A 12,177-nucleotide genomic window follows, 5' to 3' on the forward strand; every position below is an offset into this window, starting at 1 on the left:
TCTAGATGCATAGTGAGCACTTGGAACCCCCAGGTGCTTCACAAATTGATTCGCAAAAATGAAAAAGTGTTTTTTTTTCCACTTTTTCATTTTTGCGAATCAATTTGTGAAGCACCTGGGGGTTCCAAGTGCTCACTATGCATCTAGTTAGGTGCCTTGGGGGGTCTAGTTTCCAAAATGGGGTCACTTGTGTGGGATCTCCAATGTTTAGGCACACAGGGGCTCTCCAAACGCAACATGGTGTCCGCTAACAAATTGAATGGAAAATCGTCTCAAATTGTTAGCGGACACCATGTTGCGTTTGGAGAGCCCCTGTGTGCCTAAACATTGGAGATCCCACACAAGTGACCCCATTTTGGAAACTAGACCCCCCAAGGCACCTAACTAGATGCATAGTGAGCACTTGGAACCCCCAGGTGCTTCACAAATTGATTCGCAAAAATGAAAAAGTGGAAAAAAAAACACTTTTTCATTTTTGCGAATCAATTTGTGAAGCACCTGGGGGTTCCAAGTGCTCACTATGCATCTAGATAGGTGCCTTGGGTGGTCTAGTTTCCAAAATGGGGTCACTTGTGGGGGAGCTCCAATGTTTAGGCACACGGGCTCTAAAAACTCGACATGGTTCCAATTTGTTAGCGGACACCATGTCGCGTTTGGAGAGACCCTGTGTGCCTAAACATTGGAGCTCTCCCACAAGTGACCCCATTTTGGAAACTAGACCACCTAAGGCACCTATCTAGATGCATAGTGAGCACTTGGAACCCCAAGGTGCTTCACAAATTGATTTGTAAAAATGAAAAAGTGGAAAAAAAAACACTTTTTCATTTTTACTAATCAATTTGTGAAGCACCTGGGGGTTCCAAGTGCTCACTATGCATCTAGATAGGTGCCTTGGGTAGTCTAGTTTCCAAAATGGCGTCATTTGTGGGTGAGCTCCACTGTTTAGGCACATCAGGGGCTCTCCAAACGCAACATGGTGTCCACTAACAATTTGTGCCAATTTTCCATTCAATTTGTTAGCGGACACCATGTCTCGTTTGGAGAGCCCCTGATGTGCCTAAACAGTGGAGCTCCCCCACAAGTGACCCCATTCTGGAAACTATACCCCTCAAGGATTTTATTAAGGGGTATAGTGAACATTTTGAACCCAGAGGTACGACACAGAATTTGATAACATTAGGTCATCATATTGAATAAGTTGTCATTACTCTTGAGCGCAAGTGCTCGCTACTTGAGTTTGCATCGGCTACTCAGGTATGCACCATGTATCACGGGTGCTCAAGTGAAATGCTCGAGTCCCCGCCCGCATGTTTCACGGTTATTAGACACCCCCAAAAAAACATGCGGGGATCGCTCGTGCATGGCAGGCAATCCCCGTGAGGTTTTTTTGGGCCGCGAAGCATATGGGGCGGAGACTCGAGCACCCGCTATACTCAGTGCATACCCGAGCACCCGATGCAAACTCAAGTAGCGAGCACTTGCGTTCAACACTAGTTGCCATATCGTCATCTTTTTTTTTTTTTTTTACTTTTGAAAAAACAACAACCCCAACCCTAACATTAGCACAACCCCAACCACAGCCCTAGTGTTTATTTTTTACGCCGTTCCTCGTGCAGTATAAGTGATGAGATTACTTTATTCTTCGGGTTGGTGCGATTACAGCGATACCAGAATCATATCGGGTTTTTATGATTGACAGCTGTCACATATTTTGTAAAATCTAGTTTTTGCATTGCTATATTTTGGCCTACAGAGTCATGTGATGGCTTGTTTTTTGCGGGATGAGTTGACTTTTTTATTGGTGCCATTTTCAGGCATGTGACATTTTTTGATTGCTTTCTATTCCAGCTTTTGGAAGGCAGAATAAACAAAAAACCAACAATTCAGGAATTGTGTTTTTTTACATTTTTTTATTCTACTCCGCATGTGGTAAAATTGATAAGGTAGCTTTATTCTTCCGGTCAGTACGTTTACAGCGGTACCACATTTATATTGTTTTTTATGTTTTGGCGCTTTTACACAATAAAAGCAATTTTATAGAAAAAATTATTTTTTTGCATCTCTTTTTTCTGAGAGCTATAACTTTTAGATTTTTCGGATGATGGATCTGTATGGCGGCTTGTTTTTTGCGGGACGAGATGACTTTTTCAGTGGTACCATTTTTATTTATATTCGTCTTTTTGATCGCGTGTTATTCCATTTTTTGTTTGGCGGTATGGTGATAAAGCATTGTTTTTGCTTAGTTTTTTTTTTTTTTTTTTTTACCGTGTTCACTGAAGGGGTTAACTAGTGGAACAGTTTTATAGGTCAGGTCGTTACGGACGCGGCGATACCAAATATGTGTACTTTTATTGTTTTTTTGCTTTTTTTCATAATATTTATTGATGGGTACATTATATTTTTATTTTTAGTGGATTATTTTTTTTTATATATTTTTTATATTTTTACAATTTTTTTTTTTTTCACTTTCTGAGAGTTTTTTTTACTTTGTCCCACTATGGAACTTTCACTTTTTTTATTCTGATCGCCTGCATAGCATAGGGATTGAGCACCATCCCTATGCCATGCAGGCAGTCAGCACTGGACAGGGAGAAGATAGTTTGGAGATGCACTGCGCATGTCCCAAAAATCTTCCTGCTGTCTCGTGACCCGGATGTTGTCATGACGACATCGGGTCGTCATGGCAACACCCAGGAAGCCCCGGCAGACAGCGCTGGAGGCCGGAAGAGGAGGTGAGTATTGCGATCACCTCCCCTTGCCTCCGCAATGCTGCGATCGACATAGTATTTAGGGGAATAGTAAGCAGAAGGGGTTTGCTTGGCGTCCCCCGAATGCCAAGCCTCTGGAAAACAGACTTCTCTGCAATCAGACCTCTGCTGTCGGCCATACAGGTAAGTATAGATTTACTTTTCTATCACCTGTATGCCCATAGTAGAGGTATGATATCACCCAGGGGGTGACAGATTCCCTTCCACTATCAAATGTAGGGACAGAAACTGGCTATAAATAAGGGATATTAGACCTTTTGTATCCACCATTGCAGCAATGATATCTATTGTCGGATCTCTATCAATCAGTATGGCGTTTATTCTAGTTGTGTGCTATACGCATGACGTATTTGCAGATATTGATAAAACACCCTATGTGGAAGGTTAATATCTGCCTTTATTTGTTCAAAGCTCTTGAATAATTCAAGAGTTCTGATACCAAACATATACCCCTACCCTCCCACTCACTAACATTTTTTTGGTTTATGTAGCTCTGGCAAGTTATCGGTGTCCCATGAAGAAGTATAGTTTGTGTACTTTCCAATCCCCAGCATTTTACCACTATCCCATACCTTACATATTAACTTTAGTGTACGACATTTTAAGTCATTTTCTCAAGGAGGCCCCATATCTAGTACTGAGAATGGAAGCTTTTACTTGGTTCCATCCATAAGTAGGTGACCTAAAATTCCACAATATTTGCAAATACCCCATCCATGAAACTATCTTAACTCCTTTCTAGCTTTACGCAGGTCTGCGTATACCTGGAGGGAAGCAGATCATTTATGTCGTTTGTCAAGGAGATCAATCCGCCCAAGCAAATGGGAAACTTTAGCCTGGATCCAAGTTTTATTAGTACCCTCTGAGGACACATTTGAGTGTTTCCCATTAAAATGGTAAGGCTTTTTCATCATGCTCATATTTACCAAGGAGATTATCATTTAAGTTCCAACAGCTGAAGCCTTGGTAGAGTCAAGTATACTAAGAATACAATATACAGGAGCATGATCTGACCATATAGCAGTTCCTATCTGAGATGTAGATTGCCATGTAAGCAAGTGATGACTAATTACGGAAAAGTCTCTACAGCTATAGGTATTGTGTAAAGGTGAATAATATGTATAATCCTTTACGTCTGGATGTAGTATCCTCCATACATCGACCAATTGGAGAGACTGGAGCACGTTTAGCAAAGCTTTTGATTGTGATTTAGATTAGTGACTCTGGCCCAGGGATGCATCTAAAGAAGGATCCAAGACAAAATTAAAGTCACCTCCAATGATGATAAGGTCCTCTGCAAAATGTTTTAGCTTGTTTAAGTATTGACGGTATGTCTTAATTTGGTCACAATTAGGGAGATAAAAGTTTGCCAAAGTCAAAATTTTGGAATAGATTGAGATGCTAACAAGCACATACCTCCCCTCCGTGTCAGACAGTGTGTCTACAATAGTATGCGACAGTGATCTGTGGCGGCCTTAACTCGGCACCTTCGACTTTGAAACCGCATTTGTACTGTGACGCCAAGATGAATAATATTTTTCAGGGACGACAATGGCGTGATCATACAATATCCCATCGCTGCCACCAATTTGTCAGGGATTTGCCCACACAGTCACGATCCCGATTACTCACAGAGACCACTCACTGTGATCTCTGGAGCGAACAGCTCTCTGCTGCCCCCTATCCTCCGGACAATTGCACGATTGGCTGACGATCAATACAGGAGGCTAACAGGCTGTTCTCACCAAATAGTCATCGGCATGCTAGCAGTGAGCGTACACACCTCCGAATTCCAACGCATGGAAAGTCTGTACTATCACTGACAGTCTCACGATAACCCAAGAAAGATTATTCGCTGCCAACACTGATCAGTTTTAAAATACAATACAGGCCTGATCGGATGCCTGCTTTCTGGTAGGGTATATGGCTTTGGGGGAAGATCGATTACAGAGCACAAGAAACGGAACTATTCAATTTTTTATTTAATCCAAAGGGAGGCAGTATTTATGAAAAAATAAACAAAAGATTTTACAAAGGGGGACAATACATATACAGTTACACCAAAATAAAAGGGATTAATAGAATAAACTTACTAGACAGATCGCAGAGATGATTCAGTTTAGCTGGAGGGGAGGCGCTCCAATGGACCATTATGGAACAGGACCCGTGCTTACACAATATGTATCTCTCGGCATGAGTATAGACCCAACTTCAGCTGGATATTTTATGCCGAAGAGGGGCCCTGCCCACATACTCCCCCCGTGATGACCTCACTTGGGCTGGTCTCCACCCTTCATGATTTTATTAAAATCTCTTAATTTCTGCGATAACTTCTCGCTGGTTGATCGCAGAAGTTAGCAAGTGATACCATATTTTTATTGCAATTTTACCTTTCTTTAGAGACTAGACATGACATAACTGCTGCTGGTTATCGTTGCCCTCTTGCATCACAGCTCACCAATAAGGAAAAATATGCGTATTGTTCCTTAGCTAACCCCACCATTAAAAATATGTGTCCCATCACAATTATAGAACTTCCGATATTCCATATTTCATTTCGGTGTCTATGAGTCTGATGAGCAAAAGGAGTTTGCAAATGAGGACGATTCGGCTATTGTACTGTGTGATAGATTTCTTTGAAGCCTAACGAGATGCGACCTGTCCCTTTCAATCTCTGGCTCATCTGCTCAAAAGTGTCTATTCATCACCCAGGTCTCTCCATTTGGTATGGTAACTAGCCGGTATAACTGAGTTAGTGGCTCCTGCTATTTGCATAGGAGCCACTTCTTAGAGTGTTAGCTCTTCTTACTGCGACTGAGATAGGGGAGGGGGGATGAGAGGGATTTCAGAGGGAGAGAGAAATTCTTAATATTTTCTAGAACAATATCTGTTAGTAAACTGAGGTATATGATCGCCTCTACAGTGGGTCTCCGGAAGAAAGAAAATGTACGTGCTGTTTATGCATATAACACTTGAGCTCTTTTCTCTGGAACATTAAGTCCTCTGACATTTAATGAACAAGTTTTGAGTTGTGCCAAATTATATGAAAAAAAGGGGGAATGGAAGAGAGAAAGATTAAGAGAAAAGAGGAAGTATAGACGGTAGATAGTAACGTCTACCTCTCAGTGTCTGAGAAGTATAGATTATGAATATATCAAAACAGTAGGAAATTGCAAAACAAGCAGATCCCATTGCAAGTCCCTAACTGGGGGTTGTCTTTACAGGTGTAAGTCAAACCTTCAGTCCTAGAGTTCCTATTAGGTGGAACCATGGAATATATAGCAAGCAAAGTAATACAGCCTGATATTACAGAAATATAATGTGAACTCAACTTATATGCCGTTCTAAGACATAAACTGAGACATTCTGAAGAGTGGCACCTACAACTCTATTTATATATATCTTATTACATGCTTAAAGAAATAAGTAAGCATCTGTAAACTGTCTCTCTCATCAGGGAAGACAAAATTCATTTCAGGAGCTCATATGATTGGCAGGTTCCTTTCCCATCTGGCTGCATCACCATCAAGTTCCTGATCCATTGAACGCCTTCTGTGACGTGCTGGAACTCGCAGTGGCAATGGCGGAGCAGGTGGCCAGTCAGATATATGGATTCTGGGAATGTCCAGGACATCACAGAATAGTCTCATGTCGCTTTGGTCTTTCAAAGTATACAATGTTCCATTTTTCCGGACCTGCAGCTGGAAAGGTACCACAGGAGTACATCAGGCCATTTTCCCAGAAGGCATAAAGTAGTGGTTTCAATACCCTTCTTTTAGCAAGTGTCATTCAGGATAGATCTATGAGCAATTATATGCGTTTTCCATTGAAATCACCAGGACCCAACTCCTCTGCTTTCCTCACAATGGCCTCTTTTACATTGAAAAAAATGTATGTGACAGATAATGTCCCTTGAACGCTCAGGATTTGGGCCATGATTGCCTATTGTACGGTGCGCCCTGTTAATCTCCACCTCCTTATCAATAGGGTCATCAAGGATATTATGGAATAATGTCCATAGTGTTGGCATGATCGCTTGTGTATTGAGATTTTCAGGTATACTCCTTATCCGGATATTATTGTGATTTTCTTGGTCATCAACCATATTAAACAGACTGTTTATTTGCTGACTGTGACTATCCAGTGTTAGTTTCTGAGCATTATGATGGTCCACAACTTGTACGACATCATCCTCTAATCTCTGTACCTTGTCAGTAAGATGTGACAGGATAGAAGCGAGGGGACGTATTTCAGTATTGTATATATTGCTCTATCTCTTGTTTAGTAGGGATAGACACAAAATATGAAATACAAATCAATTATGGCGTTCCCCATATCAGAATCCCCTGTGGCTGGGGAGTAAATTTCCCTGTGAAGCAAGCACTGCTCAGTATGTGTTTCGGTGAGAGTACAGGGAGATTTGTGGTGCAGTTTTCTTGTGAAGCCTACATTAAGAGAGAAGTTGGCGCAGGATTTATAGGCTTGAGCTATCTGGCATCATGAGAGTTAAGACTGCTTTTTTCCAAGCTAAGATGAGGCAGTAATGGCTCAAGAGCAGGAAGATAAGACTTTCAATAAGAAACACTGCATACCAGACATGCTGACAGAGGTGGAGGACCTCAGATTAACCCCTTAAGCCCCGCGGGTGGTTTGCACGTTAATGACCGGGCCAATTTTTACAATTCTGACCACTGTCACTTTATGAGGTAATTACTCTCGAACGCTTCAACGGATCCCCCTGGTTCTGAGACTGTTTTTTCGTGACATATTGTACTTCATGATTGTGGAAAAATTTCTTCGATATCACTTGCGTTTATTTGTGAAAAAAACGGAAATTTGGCAAAAATTTTGAAAATTTTGCAATTTTCAAAATTTGAATTTTTAAGCCCTGAAATCAGAGCGATATGTCACAAAAAAGAGTTAATAAATAACATTTCCCACATGTCTACTTTACATCAGCACAATTTTGGAACCAAAATTTTTTTTTGTTAGGGAGCTATAAGGGTTAAAAGTTGACCAGCGATTTCTCATTTTTCCAACAAAATTTACAAAACCATTTTTTTAGGGACCACATCACATTTGAAGTCACTTTGAGAGGTCTTTATGACAGAAAATACCCAAAAGTGACACCATTCTAAAAACTGCACCCCTCAAGGTGCTCAAAACCACATTCAAGAACTTTATTAACCCTTCAGGTGCTTCACAGGAATTTTTTGAATGTGGAAGAAAAAAATGAACATTTAACTTTTTTCACAAAAATGTTAATTTAGACCCAATTTTTTTTATTTTCACAGGGGTAACAAGAAAAAATGGACCCCAAAATTTGTTGTGCAATTTCCCCTGGGCACGCAGATACCCAATATTTGGGGAAAAAATACTGTTTGGGCGCACGGCAGGGCTCGGAAGGGAAGGAGCGCTATTTGACTTTTTGATTGTAAAATTTGCTTGAATAATTAGCGGACGCCATGTTGTGTTTGGAGAGCCCATGTGTGCCCAAACTTTGGAGCTCCCCCACAAGTGACCCCATTTTGGAAACTAGACCCCCCAAGGCACCTTTCTAGATGCATAGTGAGCACTTGGAACCCCCAGGTGCTTCACAAATTGATTCGTAACAATGAAAAAGTGAAAAAAAAAAACACTTTTTCATTTTTATGAATCAATTTGTGAAGCACCTGAGTGTTCCAAGTGCTCACAATGCATCTAGATAGGTGCCTTGGGGGGTCTAGTTTCCAAAATGGGGTCACTTGTGGGGGAGCTCCAATGTTTGGGCACACAGCGGCTCTCCAAACGCAACATGGTGTCGCTAACAATTTGAGCCGATTTTACGTTAAATTTGTTAGAGGACACCATGTTGCATTTAGAGAGTCCCTGTGTGCCCAAACATTGGAGCTCCCCCACAAGTGACCCCATTTTGGAAACTAGACCCCCCAAGGCACCTATCTAGATGCATAGTGAGCACTTGGAACCCCCAGGTGCTTCACAAATTGATTCGTAACAATGAAAAAGTGAAAAAAAAAACACTTTTTCATTTGTATGAATCAATTTGTGAAGCACCTGAGGGTTCCAAGTGCTCACTATGCATCTAGATAGGTGCCTTGGGTGGTCTAGTTTCCAAAATGGGGTCACTTGTGGGGGAGCTCCAATATTTGGGCACACAGCGGCTCTCTAAATGCAACATGGTGTCCGCTAACAAATTTAACGCAAAATTGGCTCAAATTGTTAGCGACACCATGTTGCGTTTGGAGAGCTGCTGTGTGCCCAAACATTGGAGCTCCCCCACAAGTGACCCCATTTTGGAAACTAGACCCCCCAAGGCACCTATCTAGATGCATAGTGAGCACTTGGAACCCCCAGGTGCTTCACAAATTGATTCGTAACAATGAAAAAGTGAAAAAAAAAACACTTTTTCATTTTTATGAATCAATTTGTGAAGCACCTGGGGGTTCCAACTGCTCACTATGCATCTAGATAGGTGCCTTGGGGGGTCTAGTTTCCAAAATGGGGTCACTTGTGGGAGAGCTCCAATGTTTGGGCACACAGGGACTCTCTAAATGCAACATGGTATCCGCTAACAAATTGAATGGAAAATCGGCTCAAATTGTTAGCGGACGCCACATTGCGTTTGGAGAGCCCCTCTGTGCCCAAACTTTGGAGCTCCCCCACAAGTGACCCCATTTTGGAAACTAGACCCCCCAAGGCACCTTTCTAGATGCATAGTGAGCACTTGGAACCCCCAGGTGCTTCACAAATTGATTCGTAATAATGAAAAAGTGAAAAAAAAAACACTTTTTCATTTTTACGAATCAATTTGTGAAGCACCTAGGGGTTCCAAGTGCTCACTATGCATCTAGATAGGTGCCTTGGGGGATCTAGTTTCCAAAATGGGGTCACTTGTGGAGGAGCTCCAATGTTTGGGCACACAGGGACTCTCCAAATGCAACATGATATCCGCTAACAATTTGAGCCGACAATTTGTTAGCGGATATCATGTTGCATTTGGAGAGTCCCTGTGTGCCCAAACATTGGAGCTCCCCCACAAGTGACCCCATTTTGGAAACTAGACCCCCCAAGGCACCTATCTAGATTCATAGTGAGCACTTGGAACCCCAGGTGCTTCACAAATTGATTCATAACAATGAAAAAGTGTTTTTTTTTTCACTTTTTCATTTTTACGAATCAATTTGTGAAGCACCTGGGGGTTCCAAGTGCTCACTATGCATCTAGAAAGGTGCCTTGGGGGGTCTAGTTTCCAAAATGGGGTCACTTGTGGGGGAGCTCCAAAGTTTGGGCACAGAGGGGCTCTCCAAACGCAATGTGGTGTCCGCTAACAATTTGAGCCGATTTTCCATTCAATTTGTTAGCGGATACCATGTTGCATTTAGAGAGTCCCTGTGTGCCCAAACATTGGAGCTCCCCCACAAGTGACCCCATTTTGGAAACTAGACCCCCCAAGGCACCTATCTAGATTCATAGTGAGCACTTGGAACCCCAGGTGCTTCACAAATTGATTCATAAAAATGAAAAAGTGTTTTATTTTCACTTTTTCATTTTTACGAATCAATTTGTGAAGCACCTGGGGGTTCTAAGTGCTCACTATGCATCTAGATAGGTGCCTTGGGGGGTCTAGTTTCCAAAATGGGGTCACTTGTGGGGGAGCTCCAATGTTTGGACACACAGGGGCTCTCCAAACGCAACATGGCGTCCGCTAACAATTTGAGCCGATTTTCCATTCAATTTGTTAGCGGACACCATGTCGCGTTTGGAGAGCCCGTGATGTGCCTAAACAGTGGAGCTCCCCCACAAGTGTCCCCATTTTGGAAACTATACCCCTCAAAGATTTTATTAAGGTGTATAGTGAACATTTTGAACCCAGAGGTACAGCACATTATTTGTTTACATTAGGTCATCATATTGAATAAGTTTTCATTATTCTTGAGCGCAAGTGCTCGCTACTTGAGTTTGCATCGGGTACTCAGGTATGCACCATGTACAGCGTGTGCTCGAGTGACATGCTCGAGTCCCTGCTCCGCATGTTTCACGGTTATTAGACACCCAAAAAAAAACATGCGGGGATCGCTCGTGCATGGCAGGCAATCCCCGTAAAGTTTTTTGGCTGCGAAGCATATGGGGCAGAGACTCGAGCATGTCACTCAAATACCCACGATACTAAATGCATACCAGAGCACCCGATGCAAACTCAAGTAGCGAGCACTTGCTCTCAACACTAGTCGCCATATCGTCATCTTTTTTTCTTACTTTTGAAAAAAATCCCAACCCCAGCCCTAACCCTAGCACAACCCTAGCCCCAGCACAACCCTAGCCCCAGCACAACCCTAGCCCCAGCACAACCCTAGCCCCAAACCCAGCCCTAACCCTAGCCCAATCCTAACTCAAGAGTTTATTTTTGACGCCGTTCCTTGTGCGGTATAAGTGATTAGACGACTTTATTCTTCGGGTCGGTGTGATTACAGCAATGCCAGAATCATATGGGGTTTTTATGACTGACAGCTGTCACACACTAAAAGACGCATTTTTTGTAAAATCTAGTTTTTGCATCGCCATATTTTGAGAGCTATAATTTTTCCAGATTTTGGCAGACAGTCATGTGACGGCTCGTTTTTTGCGGGATGACTTGACGTTGTTATTGGTGCCATTTTCAGGCACGTGACATTTTTTGATCGCTTTCTATTCCGATTTTTGGGAGGCAGAATAAACAAAAACCAACAATTCAGGAATTGTTTTTTTTTTTTTTTTTTATTCTGTTCCGCGTGTGGTAAAATTGATGAGGCAGCTTTACTCTTCGGGTCAGTACGTTTACAGCGGTACCACATTTGTATCATTTTTCTATGTTTTGGCGCTTATACACAATAAAAGCTATTTTATAGAAAAAAATATTTTTTAGCATCGCTTTATTCTGAGAGCTATAACTTTTTTATTTTTCGGCTGATGGAGCTATATGGCGGCTTGTTTTTTGCGGGACGAGATGACGTTTTCAGCGGTATCATTTTTATTTATATGCGTCTTTTTGATCGCGTGTTATTCCACTTTTTGTTTGGCGGTATGGTGATAAAGCATTGTTTTTTGCTTGTTTTTTTTTTTTTTTTTTTTTTTACAGTGTTCACTGAAGGGGTTAACTAGTGGGACAGTTTTATAGGTCAGGTTGTTCCGGACGCGGCGATACCAAATATGTGTACTTTTATTGTTTTTTTTTTATTTTTTTTATAATAATATTTATTGATGGGTACATTATATTTTTATTTTTGGTGTATTATTTTTTTTATAATATTTTTGCACATTTTTTTTTTTTTTTTCCACTTTCACACAGTTTATACACTTTATTACTTTGTCCCACTCTGGGACTTTCACTTTTTTTTTTCTGATCGCCTGCATGGCACAGGAATGGAGCACC

Source organism: Phyllobates terribilis, unplaced genomic scaffold (genome assembly GCF_046119375.1).
Source record: "Phyllobates terribilis strain yellow unplaced genomic scaffold, ASM4611937v1 Scaffold_17__1_contigs__length_24005725, whole genome shotgun sequence".
NCBI lineage: Eukaryota > Metazoa > Chordata > Amphibia > Anura > Dendrobatidae > Phyllobates > Phyllobates terribilis.